General features: G+C 34.3%; 1 long non-coding RNA gene across 3 annotated transcripts in view; it reads left to right on the top strand.

The window, feature by feature from the left end:
- Nucleotides 1-694: 694 nt before the first annotated feature.
- Nucleotides 695-20,972, top strand: part of LOC137623269 (uncharacterized) — a 478,525-nt gene continuing 458,247 nt past the window's right edge. Inside the window, exons 1-2 of one of the 3 annotated variants that reach the window (XR_011040583.1) lie at nucleotides 695-830; nucleotides 11,950-12,119. This is a non-coding gene — a long non-coding RNA (uncharacterized lncRNA). Of the gene's footprint in view, nucleotides 831-11,949; nucleotides 12,120-16,192; nucleotides 16,362-20,972 lie in introns of those variants that run through there. The other 2 variants (XR_011040581.1, XR_011040584.1) reach the window with 2 other exon arrangements.

Raw genomic sequence — 20,972 nt, forward strand, 5'->3', positions numbered from 1 at the left:
ATTATTTCGTGAATGAAATAAAGGCTTTGGTTGACAAAATCTCAAAACATAATAGTGAAAAAAAAGTAAATAAACTCTCTCCTATCTAGTAGCAACTGTCTTTATATCTAGACATTTACATTGTCCAATTGTTATCAGAATATGTCACTGTAAAAGTTTTAGGTAAACGCAGTTGTATCCATGTAACGAATATAAGCACAAATCTGCATATGGTTGATTATGGGCGTTTTACCACATCTTCATTTAAAAAACGGCGTAAACAATGGTACTAAATTGATGAAAAAAAAAAAACTTTTCTTGAACTTTCTATACGAGTACTGAAATTATTGAAATGATACTTGTATCCCATACATGTTAAAGCAAATAGCAAAATGTACCAGATTAGGAAGTAGATCTTGCCCAGTGATCCATTGCATTTTCTCTTTCTTATTTAACTCATGACTTTGGTGTTATCCTGCTACTCACAAAAAAAAGGGAAAAAAAATTCAAATTTGATAATTTTTGTATTACGTAAGAAGCTCAAACCGTTTTATTAGTTTAATCGAATGTGAATTTTTTTTTATAATAATAATGAAACAATGTTCTTCAGTATAAATAACAATGCTTCTAATGGATAATTCTATATAAAAAAAGTTAAGATTTGCATTAGCAATAATGGTCATGAAGACCAAATACAGGTGGAGCCACCTGTCTCCAAAGGACGACAGAACAAGGATTTCTTCTTCCTTGATTTTCAAAGTTCCACATTCTGAAACTTCAGGCTGTTCAGAACTTTGTGGCCATTTATGTCATCGGGTTGAGGATGTCAGAGTCAATCGCGGCTATTATATGTAAGTATTCTTTTTCAAAGATTTATTGTATTTAATTGCAAGTGCTTGTGTTACAAATTTGATCTTATGCTGACTTCGCCGTGTCAAACTGTCCAAATTCTATACTTTTCTCACTGTCCCCTATACTGTCCTCCATACTTGAAAAGCGGTTTCATGTGTATGTTGTACAAATAAAAGTTCTCTTATGGACTTTTAAAATGTTCTTGGCTTAACTAAACTTTGCCTTGAGATTCCTAGCCAGAAAACGTAAAATGCAATAAAACGAATATATTTTTTTATGACTTGGTTCTCTATTATGAAGGTTTTAGTACATCCTGTGAAACTGTTTTCGGCTACATTCGTTGTAGTACAAAACTGGGGAAAACTTCTTCATGCAGCTCTATAGTGTTAGTTGCCATTGCGAGGGTTCTTGGGACTGAAATTTGTTTGACATCTTCTAAAAGTGATGTTTTCTTTTGCAGTATTTCTTTTGAGTTTTTGCGTGAAATGTTTTCGATGATTCGGTGGTCCTTTTGGGCTGTTGTGAATTTTTAGCATACTTCTAGTTGATAAGATAAAAATCCAAATGTAAAAATCTGATTTCCTTTGCAATTGTGTTTTTTTTTCCCCAGAGATTTTAATCGTAGTTTTGGCTGTGTTGCTGTAGCAACTGGTGTATTGATTGAAGTAATCTTATTTTGGCTAAAAGTGAATTTAGTAATTTTAATCAAACGTTGAATGCCTTTTTTACAGAACCTAGTCTATAAGGACAAGAATCAAATCTTACTGATCTTTATACTTTTTAACCTAAACTTACTTATACATAGGGCTTTGATATAATTACATTGACTTCGGTACCAATTTCATGCAGCTACTCCTACTACACTTTTTAGTGCTGAAGATTACGAGAAAATTTTCATATATCGACGTAGTCAAGTCCTTGGTTTCGACAAACTAGCACCAAATTAAATATACCCCAATTTCAAACTTAATTCAAGCATTGCATGTTGTGACTTTGGTTAAACAAAAGTGAATATTGACTTTGGTTACACAAAAGTGAATGTTGCGACTTTGGCTACACAAAGTGAATGTTGTGACTTTGGCTACACAAAACGTGAATGTTGTGACTTTGGCTACACAAAAGTTTGTTGTGACTTTGGCTACACAAAAGTGGTGAATGTTGTGACTTTGGCTACACAAAAGTGAATGTTGTGACTTTGGCTACACAAAAGTGAATGTTGTGACTTTGGTTACACAAAAGTGAATGTTGTGACTTTGGCTACACAAAAGTGAATGTTGTGACTTTGGCTACACAAAAGTGAATGTTGTGACTTTGGCTACACAAAAGTGAATGTTGTGACTTTGGCTACACAAAAGTGAATGTTGTGACTTTGGTTACACAAAAGTAAATGTTGTGACTTTGGTTACACAAAAGTAAATGTTGTGACTTTGGTTACACAAAAGTAAATGTTGTGACTTTGGTTACACAAAAGTAAAGGTTATGACGTTGGTTACACAAAAGTAAATGTTGTGACTTTGGTTACACACAAGTGAATGTTGTGACTTTGGTTACACACAAGTGAATGTTGTGACTTTGGCTACCCAAAAGTGAATGTTGTGACTTTGGCTACCCAAAAGTGAATGTTGTGACTTTGGCTACCCAAAAGTGAATGTTGTGACTTTGGCTACCCAAAAGTGAATGCTGTGACTTTGGCTACCCAAAAGTGAATGCTGTGACTTTGGCTACCCAAAAGTGAATGCTGTGACTTTGGCTACCCAAAAGTGAATGCTGTGACTTTGGCTACCCAAAAGTGAATGCTGTGACTTTGGCTACCCAAAAGTGAATGCTGTGACTTTGGCTACCCAAAAGTGAATGCTGTGACTTTGGCTACCCAAAAGTGAATGCTGTGACTTTGGCTACCCAAAAGTGAATGCTGTGACTTTGGCTACCCAAAAGTGAATGCTGTGACTTTGGCTACCCAAAAGTGAATGCTGTGACTTTGGCTACCCAAAAGTGAATGCTGTGACTTTGGCTACCCAAAAGTGAATGCTGTGACTTTGGCTACCCAAAAGTGAATGCTGTGACTTTGGCTACCCAAAAGTGAATGCTGTGACTTTGGCTACCCAAAAGTGAATGCTGTGACTTTGGCTACCCAAAAGTGAAGGTTGACTTTGGCTACCCAAAAGTGAATGTTGAGGGACCTTGGTTATAAATGTTGAAGTTAAGTGACTTTGTTATACATGTATAACATGTGTTAAGGGACTTTGGTTACACATGTTAATGGATTACTTTGGTTACAAAAAGGTTACATGTTAAGTCACACTGGTTACGCAAATGTTAAATGCTAAATGACGATGGTTACACAAACGTTAATGTGGAGTGACTTTGATTACACATGTAGATGTTAAGTGACTTTGATTACATATGTAAATATGAATAAGCCAGGTTGGTTACACAAATGTGAATAAGGGAAGTTTGTTACACAAATGTGGGTGGTTAGTGACATTTGTTACACAAATGTGGATGTTTAGTGATGCTTGTTACGCAAATGTGGATGTTTAAGGACGTTTGTTACAAAAATGGGAAAATTTAGTTTCATCCAATATGGGAAATCTATTATAATATATTTCCCGAGTAAAGCAAGTCTTTTGTAGTATTTCTGTAAAATATTATCTGTCGCAAATGCCTAGTTCTTTATATATCGACGATCAAACTCACGCTACTCATGTCTTCCTCCCAGATTTTTTCTAAGTCTGTTGTTATTGTTGACTGTGTCTTGTATTTGCTTAAATGAGCCCTGTAACCACTATAATCCGCAGACAAACTAGTCCACTATAAAGTCTTACACGTTTGGCCAATCACAGCGCCTATCCACTATGACGTCATACATGTTTGGCCAATCACAGCGCGACAATACAACAGCGCGACAATACATAATCTTTCCCATGCATTTCATTTCTTTCTTAGAAATGGAGGCTATAGCAAGCACGTCCTCATGTTGCACAAGAAGTTGAAATTCCATCTTCTTGTCCTGACTGTTTCCTAACTTAAGAGGAATTTGTTGTAAGTTATTCGGGGAATATTGAAAACCTAGTGGATTTGTGCCAGAGAGACAATTTAATTTTACAAAATAAAAATTGTCCTGCATGTCAAGGAACCTTCCCAACGGCTTCACGTTTTCTTCAAAGCAGCGGCACATCTTGATGAACCAACAGTTTAAGGTAAGCTTCATTAATTTATAGAGTATATTATAATGGTGATAGTATAACGATGTATACAGCAGTACCATCACTTTAGATTTGGTTTGATGGATGTGTTAGGTAGTGGCTGTAAGGGGGGGGGGGGGGCCCTCGCAGTGGCTAGGCCTAGGTAGGGGTACAGGGCCCTAGGTTAGGTGGTTGTATTAGGTTCGGTAGTGTCCCGAAATTCACTCTGGCCTTAAGGGGGGGGTCGCAGGGGGGGCGGAGCCCCCCCCAGTAGTCCTAGGTAGGGGTACAGGGCCCCTAGGCTAGGTTAGGTAGGTTTATTAGGTTCAGTAGTGCCCTGAAAATCACTGTGGCCTTAAGGGGGGGCAGAGCCCCCCCCCCCCCCCTTGGTAGGGCTAGGTAGGGGTATAGGGGGAGGGGTGGTGGAAGGATAAGTATTCATTTATTGCAAATATCATTTGACGCGGCCCCCCCCCCCCCACCCAAAACCCCGGTTCCCACCTGGTGTCCCCCATAATTGTTGGGATGAAGTAGGGTCTTTCTGCATTCTAGAACAACTTAGTAAATCTCCAAATCGGATGGTTTGCGGTCAAAATAAACGTTAAATTCGTTGGAACTACACTATTTCTGATGCAACAAATATATTTTTATTCCAGTTTCCCCATAATGGATGAAACTGTAAATTTACCCAAAAATGTCAATGTTTAGTGGAGTTTGTTTCTCAAATGTGGGTGTTTAGTGACGTGTTACCAAAGTCAGTGTTTAGTGACGTTCTTTACACAAATGTGGGTGTTTAGTGACGTTTATTACAAGAATATGTATGTTTAGTGACGTTTGTTACACAATTCTGGATGTTTAGTGAAGTTTTTTACACAAATGTCAATGTTTAGTGACGTTTGTTACAAAAATAAGGATGTTTAGTGAAGTTTGTTACACAAATTTGGATGTTTAGTTACGTTTGTTACACAAATCTGGATGTTTAGTTACGTTTGTTACATAAATCTGGATGTTTATTGACGTTTGCTACACAAATCTGGATGTTTAGAGACTTTTGTTAAACAAATGTCAATGTTTAGTGTCGTTTGTTACACAAATGTCAATGTTTAGTGATGTTTGTTACACAAATGTCAATGTTTGGTGACGTTTGTTACACAAATGTCAATGTTGAGTGACGTTTGTTACACAAATGTCAATGTTGAGTGACGTTTGTTACACAAATGTCAATGTTGAGTGACGTTTGTTACACAAATGTCAATGTTGAGTGACGTTTGTTACACAAATGTCAATGTTGAGTGACGTTTGTTACACAAATGTCAATGTTGAGTGACGTTTGTTACACAAATGTCAATGTTGAGTGACGTTTGTTACACAAATGTCAATGTTGAGTGACGTTTGTTACACAAATGTCAATGTTGAGTGACGTTTGTTACACAAATGTCAATGTTGAGTGACGTTTGTTACACAAATGTCAATGTTGAGTGACGTTGCTTACACAAATGTCAATGTTGAGTGACGTTGCTTACACAAATGTCAATGTTGAGTGACGTTGCTTACACAAATGTCAATGTTGAGTGACGTTGCTTACACAAATGTCAATGTTGAGTGACGTTGCTTACACAAATGTCAATGTTGAGTGACGTTGCTTACACAAATGTCAATGTTGAGTGACGTTGCTTACACAAATGTCAATGTTGAGTGACGTTGCTTACACAAATGTCAATGTTGAGTGACGTTGGTTTCACAAATGTCAATGTTGAGTGACGTTGGTTTCACAAATGTCAATGTTGAGTGACGTTGGTTTCACAAATGTCAATGTTGAGTGACGTTGGTTACACAAATGTCAATGTTTAGTGACGTTGGTTACACAAATGTCAATGTTGAGTGACGTTGGTTACACAAATGTCAATGTTTAGTGACGTTGGTTACACAAATGTCAATGTTTAGTGACGTTGGTTACACAAATGTCAATGTTTAGTGACGTTGGTTACACAAATGTCTGTTTAGTGACGTTGGTTACACAAATGTCTGTTTAGTGACCTTTTACACAAATGTCAATGTCTAGTGACATGTTACAAGAATGTGAATAGGTGGCGTTTGTTACACGAATGGGAATAGGTGGCGTTTGTTACACGAATGGGAATAGGTGGCGTTTGTTACACAACTGTGAATAATACTAGGCAGGCAGTTAATTCTAATAACCAGGCCTTCCCCATCATGAGGCTCAATACTGCACATTATTCTAGAAGTTTTATTCCAGCTGTTACCAAGTTGTGGAATTATCTTCCTAATTGGGTAGTTGCATTAGTAGAACTTTAAAAGTTCAAAGTTGGAGCAAGTTTTTATGTTGACCAGGCTGACAAGTCTTTTTATAGTTTATATATGACGTATCTGTTTTTTGAGGTTGGTAATAGTTTACATAGGACATATCTGTTTTGATGCTGCTATTGTTTAAAATAATTTGTTAATTTATTCTCTTCATTTATTTTTTTCCTCATTTCCTTCCCTCACTGGGCTATTTTTCCCTGTTGGAGCTTTTGGGCTTATAGCATCTTGCTTATCCAACTAGGATTGTAGCTTGGCTAGTAATAATAATAATGAAAATGTGAATAGGTGTCATTTGTTACACAAATGTGAATAGGTGGCGCTTGTTAAACAATTGTGAATGTGGCGCTTGTAACACAAATGTCAATAGGTGGCGCTTGTTACACATGTGTATAGGTGGCGCTTGTTACACCTATGTGAATAGGTGGCGCTTGTTACACCTATGTGAATAGGTGGCGCTTGTTACACCTATGTGAATAGGTGGCGCTTGTTACACCTATGTGAATAGGTGGCGCTTGTTACACAAATGTGAATAGGTGGCGCTTGTTACACAAATGTGAATAGGTGGCGCTTGTTACACAAATGTGAATAGGTGGCGCTTGTTACACAAATGTGAATAGGTGGCGTCTGTTACACAAATGTGAATAGGTGGCGTCTGTTACACAAATGTGAATAGGTGGCGTCTGTTACACAAATGTGAATTTGTGGCGTTTGTTATGCAAATGTGAATTGGTGGCGTCTGTTACACAAATGTGCGTATTATTATAGTTTCATCCATTATGGGAAATCTATTATAATAATATATTTCCCGAGTAAAGCAAGTCTTTTGTAGTATTTCTGTAAAATATTATCTGTCGCAAATGCCTAGTTCTTTATATATCGACGATGAAACTCACGCTACTCTTGTCTTCCTCCCAGATTTTTTCTAAGTCTGTTGTTATTGTTGACTGTGTCTTGTATTTGCTTAAATGAGCCCTGTAACCACTATAATCCGCTGACAAACTAGTCCACTATGAAGTCTTACACGTTTGGCCAATCACAGCGCCTGTCCACTATGACGTCATACATGTTTGGCCAATCACAGCGCGACAATACAACTGCGCGACAATACATTATCTTCCCAGGCATTTCATTTCGTTCTTAGACATGGAGTCCATAGAAAGCACGTCATCTCATGTTGCACAAGAAGTTGAAATTCCATCTTCTTGTCATGACTGTTTCCTAACTTACAATGAATTTGTTGAAAAACTAGTGCATTTGTGCCAAAGACACAATTTAATTTTACAAAATAAAAATTGTCCTGCATGCCAAGGAACCTTCCCAACGGCTTCACGTTTTCCTCAAAGCAACAGCACATCTTTATGAACCAACAGTTTAAGGTAAGCTTCATTAATTTATAGAGTATATTATAATTGTGAGAGTATAACGATGTATACAGCAGTACCATCACTTTGGATTTGGTTTGATGGATGTGTTAGGTAGTGGCTGTAAAAGGGGGGGGGGGTCGTAGGGGCTAGGCCTAGTTAGGGGTACAGGGCCCTAGGTTAGGTGGTTGTATTAGGTTCGGTAGTGTCCCGAAAATCACTGTGGCCTTAAGGGGGGGTCGACCCCCCCCCCCCCCCCCCGGTAGGCCTAGGTAGGGATACAGGGCCCCTATGCTAGGTTAGGTGGGTTTTCTTAGGTTCAGTAGTGCCCTGAAAATCACTGTGGCCTTAAGGGGGGGTCGCAGGGGTCCGCCCCCCGGTAGGGCTAGATAGGGGTATAGGGGGAGGGGTGGTGGAAGGATAAGTATTCATTTATTGTAAATATCATTTGACGCCCCGCCCCCACCCAAAACCCCGGTTCCCACCTGGTGTCCCCCATAATTGTTGGGATGAAGTAGGGTCTTTCTGTATTCTGGAACAACTTGTTGTTTTAACTCCAATTACCTAGCAAATCTCTAAATCGGAGGGTTTGCAGTCAAAATAAACGTTAAATTCGTTGAAACTACACTATTTCTGATGCAACAAATATATTCTTATTCCAGTTTCCCCATAATGGATGAAACTGTAAATTTACCCAAATGTGAATTGGTGGCGTCTGTTAAACAAATGTGAAGATGTGGCGTCTGTTAAACAAATGTGAAGATGTGGCGTCTGTTAAACAAATGTGAAGATGTGGCGTCTGTTAAACAAATGTGAAGATGTGGCGTCTGTTAAACAAATGTGAATATGTGGCGTCTGTTAAACAAATGTGAAGATGTGGCGTCTGTTAAAACAAATGTGAAGAGGTGGCGTCTGTTACACAAATGTGAATAGGTGGCATCTGTTACACAAATGTGAATAGGTGGCGTCTGTTACACAAATGTGAATAGGTGGCGTCTGTTACACAAATGTGAACGGTTAGTCATTTGTTACACAAATGTGAACGGTTGGTGTCGCTTGTTACACAGATGTGAACGGCGGGTGTCGCTTGTTACACAGATGTGAACGGCGGGTGGCGCTTGTTACACAGATGTGAACGGCGGGTGGCGCTTGTTACACAGATGTGAACGGCGGGTGGCGCTTGTTACACAGATGTGAACGGCGGGTGGCGCTTGTTACACAGATGTGAACGGCGGGTGGCGCTTGTTACACAGATGTGAACGGCGGGTGGCGCTTGTTACACAGATGTGAACGGCGGGTGGCGCTTGTTACACAGATGTGAACGGCGGGTGGCGCTTGTTACACAGATGTGAACGGCGGGTGGCGCTTGTTACACAAGATGTGAACGGCGGGTGGCGCTTGTTACACAAGATGTGAACGGCGGGTGGCGCTTGTTACACAAGATGTGAACGGCGGGTGGCGCTTGTTACACAAGATGTGAACGGCGGGTGGCGCTTGTTACACAGATGTGAACGGCGGGTGGCGCTTGTTACACAGATGTGAACGGCGGGTGGCGCTTGTTACACAGATGTGAACGGCGCGTGGCGCTTGTTACACAGATGTGAACGGCGGGTGGCGCATGTTACACAGATGTGAACGGCGGTTGGCGTTTGTTACAAAGTGATTCTGCTTACATAAATGTGAATGTTTAGTGACCGAATGGTTAGTGACATTTGTTAAAAAGTGACCCTGCTTACAGAAATGTGAATGTTTATATCATACAAGGGTTAATGTTTAGTGGCTCTGGTTTGTCTTTTGAATGTTCAGTGACCTGGTTACACACTTGTGAAGGTTTAGTGACCCTGGTTACACACTTGTGAAGGTTTTGTGACCCTGGTTACACACTTGTGAAGGTTTAGTGACCCTGGTTACACGCTTGTGATGGTTTAGTGACCCTGGTTACACACTTGTGATGGTTTAGTGACCCTGGTTACACACTTGTGATGGTTTAGTGACCCTGGTTACACACTAGTGAAGGTTTAGTGACCCTGGTTACACACTAGTGAAGGTTTAGTGACCCTGGTTACACACTAGTGAAGGTTTAGTGACCCTGGTTACACACTAGTGAAGGTTTAATGACCCTGGTTACACACTAGTGAAAGTTTAGTGATTGTGATAACACATAAGTGAAGGTTTAGTGATTGTAGTTACACCCTAGTGAAGGTTTAGTGACTGTGGTTAATCACTAGTGAAGGTTTGTAATTGGTTATATACTTTTGAAGGTTTAGTGACTGTGGCAACACACCTGTGAGGTTTGGTGACTGTGGTTACACACTAGTGAAGGTTTGGTACTGGTTAAAAACTTGTGAAGGCTTGTGACTGCTTAATCACTTGTGAAGGCTTAGTGACACTGGCTACATACTTATGGAGGTTTTGTAAGCAATCTTAGTACTTTTGTTGGTTTTTATTTAAAATTTCTTTTTCTAATGGAATCTTCTCTGTGCTTTGTGTTCAAAGGCATGTAAATGAAAAATTAAGTTTGACATGGTACTATAATTATTAGCGAAAGAGGAATTCTAAGAAATTGGAGTGTGCTAGTTATTTTGGCATTGTTCTTCTTAATGAAGGTTGGGGCATAATGCCTTCCATATCGGTCGATTAAAATTGGAAGTCTTTCTTGCTAGGTTCAATGTTTACAACCATGAGACTGATTAAGAGATTTTGCGCATGACTTCCTTGTATTGGAATTTGCCGGCTTTATTTTTTTTTTACTTAATTACCAGAGGTTTTAATATATTACGAGATTCCAAATATTTACAGTATGCACAAGTTCAATGATCCGAAACATCCAGTTTTCTACCCATCCCCATTCAGATTCAATATCACTATTAACATACTTATCCACGAGGGATGTACAATCCCTTGAATATGTATAATTAATTTCCGTGATTGGTAATGATGAAAATGTTCTGTTTTGTGTATAGTTATTGTTGCTCATGTGAATGTATAAGAAAATAATCCTGAAATAATGACCGAGGGTGCAAGCATAAACAGCCCATTGTACTGCTTACTAGAACTAAGTAGCAGTGATGTAATGCTAATTTTGCCAGCATAGTGAGCCACGGCGGAGCAAAAACCATCAGGCGTAGATGAACAAGATAATTGAAACTTTAATTTCCAGCCATTTTCACGAACTATATATTTTTCCAACTGGGTTAGCTTGTGTTTATTTGGCATTGCTGGCCAAAATTATTGCTACAAATAAATTTACCTAATTCCCCGGCCAAAAACTCAGGTTTCTTAAAAAAGTGACTCATAACTGTTTTAAATGTTTTTGGTACAAAAACAATTGAGGTGGTGGTTTGCCTCACTCATGGTCAGAAATGCCTAAAGTAAGATATCAAATAGACAAAATACATGGTTTATGTATTTGGTTTGAATTTAAAGTATATTTAACTTTTTTAGTTTAAAAGTTAGAATATCTTAACTACCAAAGAAACATTAAGTTTCTAGTTATTTTAGATTTATTTACCACCTCCCATAAAAGGCTATTTTTTTAAAACCTATGTTTTTTTCGATAATTGGGTCATTCAATTAGGAGTATCCTCTGCTTCACTAAACCTGAAGCCCTTTAGGTAGTAAGTGTTGAACTATTTTTTTTTTCTTAAACATAGATGTTGCATTTACGGTAGATTCTAGTCTTGATACATGACGTTTACTTAATTTCTCATGACTTATCTTGCCAAGGTATTTGCTTCCATGGCGAATTTCATAACATTTAAATGTTTTTTACTTGATGTCTTAGTAGACTCATATACTCTTTACGGGAGTTTAGTAAATGAAGTTCAATCTTTTCTTTATTGACAAATGTGTATAGAAGTTTGCACAATTAAAGAAGTTGAATATGCAATTAATGCAGTCTCATTAGTGTTTTTGCAGCAAGTTTATAAAATATAAACCATGGGATTTAAATGTTTTCCATTTTGTCTGAATTATTTCTGCAGCTTCAGACACAAGTAGGTTGGTGTTTTTCCCAGTTTTGTACATGCAGTTCAAGTGGATAAACACATTGAGATATTATTTATAAAATATTTATTTGGATATTTACGCCACAAGTTGTAGAAGATATTTAGTATTGAAATAATCTTATTACTCAAGATTTTTTTTGGGGTAAATATAGAAAAAATTTGCATTCTCAGTGGTAATGTCTTCATTGGCAAGTCTTTTGGAATGGTAGAAATTGTACATAAACTAATTTTCTTTTCCAGATTTTTAATTGCCATACTGAGTGAGGTGTTGAATCTTGAACGATAAACGGATGCTTAAGAAACGGAATTTTTCTTTAAAAGGAACATTTCATTCAGCTGAACTGGAGTAAACAGATTATTAAGAATGTTTACTTGAAAATTGACCAACAAATTCAAAACTACCAGTACTGGTAGGTGGATAAAACTTTACTTTAACATTTGTTAAGCTTTGTGGTTATTATGCAAATGATAAATGAAAAATGCCTTAAAATCAAATGTAAAACATATAAATTAGTTATAGTTTGAATTAGTGATTAGACTTTGCACTAATTTTTAAGTACTTATTTCTGGCGAAAATAATTATTTCTAAGTTATATTTGTTAATTTGTTGGCTGCAACTTGTATATCAGAGGCGGTATAGTGATAGGGAAATATAAATACATTAAAGACCGATGTGTAATTAATTAATATTAAAGGTTCATCAGTACCTGGCTAAAGTAACTATTTTTTGAAGTTTAAAAGCATTTATGTGTATTGATTGACAGATATTTTGGCGATAAAAGTAAATGCACATGACATCTCTTAAACCAAATTGATATAGAAAAAAAAAATATTAAAATTTATGATTGAACGAAAAAAAGGTTACTTGGTGAAACCTTTACTATAGGCCGTAAACAATCAGACCAATCCGCACTGGCCAGCGTGGTGATGAAAACTACGGTTAAAAGGTATTCTTTTAACACTGATGAGAACTAGCCAATTCCCAGACATAAATATGAACGTGTCTGGGGCTTTTGTAATGAAGTGGACCATACACTGCTGCATTTTGTTTTATAATGTAGATTATTTAATTTACTTTGGTTTTAAATTCTTAATTTTAAGTCGTTAGATATTTGCCTGTTCGGGGAAAGATTTATCGTACGAAAGATAAGAATTTGTGAGTGCTGGCATGATGTGCTTAAAATTGGGAATATAGATAACTTGTAGAATCGTGAATATGGCTTACTTTTAGAATTATGAATATGGCTAACTTGTTACATTATGAATGTGTAACTTTTAATATTGTGAATATGTATAACTTGTTATATTATAAATGTATATAACTTGAAACTGGAAACTTATAACTTGTAAGATTGGACACTTATAACTTGTAAGATTATTAGGTAAAATTCTGTTCTCAGGTTGTTCAGATGTTCAGCTTCATACAAAAATTGTTGGAACTGCGGTTTTTCAATGGGTAAAAAAAATGGAAACTACTGTTTTTCGATGGGTAGAATAAGGAGAATGTATATCATTTTGAAAGATAAGAGACAAATTAGCATTGAAGTCCTCGTAAAAATACTTTTGATTTCTTTATACATAAAAAAAAACCTCATCTGATCCAAAGTGAAATATGAATATAAAATATTTAAATGCAATTTAGCTAATTCTTGCTATATCTAAGGTAAAGAGTTGGCCTACTTCCGGCAAAGATAGACTAGTTAAGATTTAATATGTACATTACAGGCTTTGATTTCTTCCAGGTTTATCCGGAACTCGTGTATGAAAATGAAGAAACAAGAATTGCAAGCAGGCTGAACGTTGAAACTCCACCAGTAGAGCAATTGATTTTGAGAAAATTCAATAACAAAAATACTACGAAAAAAATTATCCTACTAAAACCGTTGATCTCATTAATAAGTCTGTTGTAGCCAAAATACTGTTTTCACATTTGAAATTACTGTAGGTCGTAATGAGTATATTAAATAGCCACTTTTCCATTGTACTGCAATTTTTCCAATACCTAATTTTTCATATATTCTGATTTAGTCTTGTTACCACTGCATTAGCAACATTTTTCATTCTAGTTTTCAATAAATGGCTTTTATTCTAATATCATCTGCTGTACTTTTCATTTCTTCTACCTATTGCGGTGTTTTTTGTAGCTGCATTTTCCTAATTTTCTTCCTTTTCGTTCCGATATTTCTGGTCTTGTCTTGTTTACTTCGCATACTCCTGCTATTTTTATGTTTTAGTTAAGTTATTGCTGGTATTGATTTTGGTTGCTGACATTTACCTGCAGGTTAGTTTGAGAGATTTTGGTTAACGTCTCTACACAGGTGTGCCTATTTGTAATTTTTTAAATGAAGACTTAGGTATTTGAGTTTAAGGTTTTACTCAACATTTGCACATACTAATGCTCATTTTTTTTCCACCAGGTTCTCATGGGACCTAAATGACGTAGGAGCTTATACGGAAACTATAAGTTGACTTTTTTTCACGAATAGGTTAATTTAGTAATAAACTTATTCTCGTAGTATGGAATGACCTTGAGTGGAAGAAATTTGCTGCCATTTCCCTGATGCAATACGGAAACCTTGTTAGTAAGTGTATGAAACCGTCAAATTTGTCGTACCTAGCTAGCTTTTAAAGCAATTTGCAAATAACTATTTATAAAACTTTAACTCTTATGTTTTATAAAATCTGAAATTTTATATTAGATTTAGAACATTCATATAAATTGAGATGAAATTTCAATTACCGTAATTCTAATATTCAATTGTAATTAAGCAGAAAAATTACTTGTTTAAGGGAAATGTAAAAACTGTCACCTTTATAAGAATAGGTCTGTAGTTCTCTATATATAGAGCAGAGCTGGTATAAAGCATAACTAACAGTTCTGCTATGTAAAATTACTTAAAAGTGTAACAAAATTAATTTTAGATATAGAATTTTAGAAAAAGGAAGAACGGTGTAATGTTTTCTATTAGGTTCAGTATTTACTAAAAGGTTCGTTAGCAAGCCTCTTATAAACGTTTAACTTATTTTGGGGATTTAACATCTTTTGTATATTAGTCGAGTATTTTAAAGCTTTTAATTTCGTAGTATGCTTAGCTCTTTTAAGATAAAGGCATAAAATGACACTACCAGAAAATTGCTTTTTTAAGTAATTGTTTTTTTCTGATTGCAGCCTATCAAAATTTGGCTTCGAATGGTGGATTGATCATCTATTTAAGGTCCTAAAAAGGTAAGTTTACTGTGTAATTGTTTATAAAATTCTATGTACATATTAGCAAAATTTTTCCTTTAAGTTAGAATGTCAGTTATTATTAATTATGCAAATTTCAATATAAATTATCTATGCTATTTAAATTTGATATGATCTTTTAAAAATCTGCTCCTAAAGGAATATTTTTGGCTATATCTATTAGTCTTTATATTTTAAATTGCCGATTATCATATTTTGGATATTAAAACAAAAAAAATTATTTATAAAATATCATGCACGATTTATAAATAATAACCCAGTTTTCTTACAGGTCCTTCATAACTGTCCTAAATGTAAATGGTACAAAAACAATTGAAAAGGTAGTTTGCCTCACTCATGGTCAGAAATGCCTAAAATAAGACATCGAAGAGGCAAAATATATGGTTTATGTAATTGGTTTAAATTTAAAGTATATTTAACTTTTTTAGTTTAAAAGTTAGAATATTTTAACTACCAAAGGAACATGACGTTTCTAGTTATTTTAGATTTATTTACCACCTCCCATAAAAGGTTAGTTTTTTAAAACCTATATTTCTTTGATAATTGGGTCATATTAAACTAGGAATACCCACTGCTTCACTAAACCTGAAGCGCTTTAGGTAGTAAGTGTTGAACTAATTTTCTTTTATTTTCTTAAACAAATATGTTGCATTTACGGTAGATTTTAGTCTTGATACATGACGTTTAATTAAATCTCTCATGGCTTATCTTGCCAAGTTATTTGCTTTCATGGCGAAATCTGATTACATTTGAATTTTTTACTTGATGTCTTACACTCATACACTAGTTACTGGAGTTTAGTAAATGAAGTTCAATCTTTTCTTTGACAAATGTGTATAAAAGTTTTCACAATTAAAGAAGTTAAATATGAAATTAATTAATGCAGTCTCATTAGTGTTTTTGCAGAAAGTTTATAAAATATATAAACCTTGGACTTAAATGTTTTAATTTTTGTCTGAATTATTTCTGCAGCTTCAGACACAAGTAGATTGGTGTTTTTCCCAGTTTTATACATGCAGTTCAAGTGGATGAACACATTAAGATATTCTTTTAAAGATATTTACTGGGATATATTCACCATAAGTTGTAATAAAAATTTTGTATTAAAATAATGGTCTTATCACTCAAGAAAAAAGTTTTGGTAAATATAGAAAAAAATAGCATTCTCACTGGTAATTTCATCATATGGAAGTGTTTTTGAATGGTAGATATTGTACATAAATTAATTTTCTTTTCCAGATTTTTTATTACCATGCTGAGTGAGGTGTTGAATCTTGAACGATAAACGGATGCATAAGAAACTGATTTTTTTTAAAGGAACATCTCATTCAGCTGAACTGGAGTAAACAGGTTAATAAAAAATTTACTTGAAAGTTTACCCACAAATTCAAAACTTCCAGTACTGGTAAGTGGATAAAACTTTACTTTAACATTTGTTAAGCTTTGTGGTTATTATGCAAATGATAAATGAAAAATGTCTAAGAATTAAATCTAAGAAATATAAATTAGTTATATTTTAAATTGGTGATTAGACTTTGCACTAATTTAAAAGTGGTTATTTCTGCCGAAAATAATTATTTCTAAAGTTATATGATTTGTAAATTAGTTGGCCGCAACTTTAATATCAAAGGCGGTATAGTGATAGGGAAATATAAATATATTAAAGACGGAACTGTAATTAATTAGTATTAAAGGTTTATCAGTACCTGGCTAAAGTAATGATTTTTTTTAAGTTTAAAAGCATTTATGTTTGAACATATTGTTTGGCGTTAGTTGCCAGTGTACTAAGTTAGTATTGATGGACATATATTTTGGCGATAAATGTAAATGCACTTGAAATCTCTCAAACCAAATTGATAATATAGAGAAGTAAAAAAAAAATTAAAATTTGATTGAACGAAAAAAAGTGTTACTTGGTGAAACCTTTACTATAGGCCGTGAACAATCGGACCAATCCGCACTGGCCAGCGTGGTGATGAAAACCAGGGTTAAAAGGTATTCTTTTAACCCTGATGAAAACTAGCCAATTCCCAGACATAAATATGAACGTCTGAGGTTTTTGTAATGAAGTGGACCATAAACTGCTGCATTTTGTTGTTTTATATTGTAGATAATTTATTTACTTTGGGTTATTAAATTGAGTGGTTAAATATTTCCCTGTTCGAGGAAAGACTTATAACGAAAGATAAGAATTTGTGAGTGCTAGCATGTGCTTAAGATTGCGAATATAGATAACTTGTAAAATCGTGAATATGGCTAACTTGTAGAATTGTGAATAGGGCTAACTTGTTGCATTGTGAATATGAAACTTTTAATAATGTTAATGTGTATAACTTGTTAGATTATAAACGTATATAACTTGAGACTGGGAACTTGTATAACTTGTAAGATTCTTGTAAGTTTTGGAACTTATAACTTGTAAGATTATCAGGTAAAATTCTGTTCTCAGGTTGTTCAGATGTTCAGCTTCATATAAAAATTGTTGGAACTGCGGTTTTTCAATGGGTAAATAAAGAAAAAATAATTGGAAACTACTGTTTTTCAATGGGTAGAACAAGGAGAATATATATAATTTTGAAAGGTAAGAGACAAATTAGCATTAAAGTCCTCGTAAAAATACTTTTGATTTCTTTATAAAAAAAAAAATCTGATCCAAAGTGAAATATGAATATAAAATATTTAAATGCAATTTAGCTAATTCTTGCTACATCTAAGGTAAAGAGTAGGCCTACTTCCGGCAAAGATAGACTAATTAAGATTTAATATGTACATTACAGGCTTTGATTTCTTCCAGGTTTATCCGGAACTCGTGTATGGAAATAAACAAACAAGAATTGCAAGCAGGCTGAACGTTGAAACTCCACCAGTAAAGCAATGGATTTTGAGAAAATTCAATAACGAAAAGACTACGAAAAAATGATCTACAAAAATTGTTTATCTTATTAATAAGTCTGTTGTAGCCAAAATACTGTTTTCACATTTAAAATTACTGAGTATATTAACTTAAATAGCCACTTTTCCATTGTACTACAAATTTTCCAATACCTAATTTTTCATAGCTCTATTCTGATTTCGTCTTGTTACCACTGTATTTGCAACATTTTTTCTTTCTATTTTTCAATCAATGGCTTTTATTCTAGTCTATCATCTGCTCTACTTTTCATTTCTTCTACCTATTTCGGTGTTTTTCTTAGCTGTATGTTCCTAATTTTCTTCCTTTTCGTTCAGAGATTTCTGGCCTTGTCTTGTTTACTTCGCATATTCCTGCTTTTTTTAATGTTTTAGTTGTTATTGCTAGTATTGATTTTGGTTGCTGATATTTACCTGCAGGTTTTTTTGAGATATTTTGGTTAACGTCTCTACACAGGTGTTCCTATTTGTAATTTTCTAAAGTTTAATGTTTATGCAGTTTTAATTGTCTTTAACGACTGAATTCATGAAGACTTCAGAAGAAAAGTTTTCCTTTTTACTCTGGTTTCCCAAAGACTCGCATGGACTATTTTTTCCTTAGTTCTTGTGGCAGGTTTCATGTAAATGTACTAATAATTTTTATGGGTTTTCCACAAGCATATATTACAGTATTTTTCATGTGAACAAGTGTATTAAAAATTTCTTATACAAAATTTTAGAATTTAGATATTATGAAATATATCTAAGATTGGTGTAGATCACCAAAAAAAAAAAAAAAAAAAAAAAACTTTTATGGGTTTTCGGTTCAAAGTATATCTGCAATTCCACAGCCAAACCCAAATTTTCTATTAAGGCCACTTGGTATTTGTAGTTCTGAAATTCTTGTTAAAATAGTTTATCACTAAAATAATCAGTTTGAATTTCCTTGTTTTGGAAGGTTCTTTACACATAAGTCTTGGTTTTCTTGACTCTAGTATTTAAGCTATTACTTTTTTTCAGTATGTATGTATGTCCTTGACGAATATCTTACGCTTTTGGGGTTGATTTTGGTCTTGAAATATGAGGCGCTTTAATTTTTATATCTAGAATCTTAGTTAATTTTGGCCAAGTTTGACTTATGTGACATAAGGTAGATTTGAATGCGAATGCTATTTAGTATCATTTAATAAAAAGTTAAATATTGAAATTTCTAGAGCTCACGGGTAAAATAAAGTATTTCATTGCTAAGGACGTTACCCGGAATGTTATATTTATTTCAGAGGGTTAAATTCTTTGGAAACACCCATGAGAAAACTTAATATCCATGTAAGAAACTATTGGTTCCTTTAATATTTTTTTATATAGAGAACTTTGAATTTTTTTAAAAATCTTCCTCGTCTATGGAGTGAAAATTTCAGCTTACTAAAAATAGTAGGATTATTAGGAACCTTAATAACTGGATTTTAGGTATAAAAGGGAGTCCACGAGATGGCCTGAAGCTTATATTAGGGTATTTAGACAGGTTGATAGTAACAATTTAATATTCCAATTTTGTTATATACTTATTACATTTTTCACACATGCCTAGATATATTTTATATGTAAATTAATCGTCCTTGTAAATTAATATTTTTAAATGTAGACTTTGGTATTTGAGTTTAAGGTTTTTCTCAACATTTGCACATGCTAATGCTCATTTCTTTTCCACTAGATTCTAATGGGACCTAAATGACGCAGGAGCTTATACGGAAACTATAAGATGACTTTTTTTCACGAATAGGTTAACTTAGTAATAAACTTATTCTCGTAGTATGGAATGACCTTGAGTGGAAGAAATTTGCTACCATTTCCCTGGTGCAATACGGAAACCTTATCAGTAAGTGTATAAAACCGTCAAATTTGTCGTACCTAGCTACCTTTTAAAGCAATTTGCCAATAACTATTTATAAGACTAACTTTTATAAAATCTTAAGTTTTATATTAGATTTAGAACATTCATATAAATTCAGATTGAAGTTTAATTACCGTAATTCTAATATTCAATTGTAATTAAGCAGAAAAATTTCTTGTTTTAAGGGAAATGTAAAAACTGTCACCTTTATAAGAATAGGTCTGTAGTTTTCAATATTTAGGGTAGAGCTGGTATAAAGCACAACTAACAGTTCTGTTATGTAAAATTACTTAAGTGAAACAAAATTTTGATTTTAAATATAGTATTTTAGAAAAAGGGAGAAAGGTGGAATATTTACTATAAGGTTCAGTATTTACTACAAGGTTCGTTAGCTAACTATCCTCTTATAAACGTTTAACTTAATTTGGGGATTTAACATCTTTTGTATATTAGTCGAGTATTTTAAAGCTTTTAATTTCTTAGTATGCTTAGCTCTTTTAAGATGAAGGCAAACAATGACACTGCCAGAAAATTGCATTTTTAAGTAATCCTTTTTTCAGATTGCAGCCCACTAAAATCTGGCTTCGAATGGTAGATTGAACATCCATCTAAGGTCCTAAAAAAGGTAAGTTTACTGTAATTCATTTTTTCAAATTTTAAGTATCTATGAACTAGCAAATTTTTTTCCCCTGAGTTCGAATGTCAGTAAGTTTAATTATGCTAATTTCAATATAAATTATCCATGCTATTTTAATCTAATGATCTTTTAAAAATCTGCTCCTAAAGTAATAAATTCTTTTGACTATATTTATTTATTAGCTACATCTATTTATCAGTCATTTTTAAATGGCCGATTATTATATTGTATTTTAAAAGAAAGTAGAATGAGTTTAAAAGTATCATGCATGATTTATAAAAAAAATAGTTCGTGTTTTTTCGCAATTGGAAATCATTGCTCGTGTTTAACGTAAATCATATTTACATGAATTTGTTAACAAAAGTCTCTGGTTGACTAAGACCTAAATTATTTTTATTTCAGATGCGCACGTTAATGGACAAGTCAAGAAATAAAAATGGAGCAGAAGCGTGAACAGAGAAAAGACAAAATCAACAGAAGTATTATAAAAGTGGAACTAATGTAGGAGAAAATAAATTAAATACTACGAAGATAATTTTGTATTTATTAGCCATTATTTGTTAGACATAACTTCAAGACTAGTAACTTGTTAGCTCTAA

The sequence above is a fragment of the Palaemon carinicauda genome, chromosome 2, assembly GCF_036898095.1.
Source record: "Palaemon carinicauda isolate YSFRI2023 chromosome 2, ASM3689809v2, whole genome shotgun sequence".
NCBI lineage: Eukaryota > Metazoa > Arthropoda > Malacostraca > Decapoda > Palaemonidae > Palaemon > Palaemon carinicauda.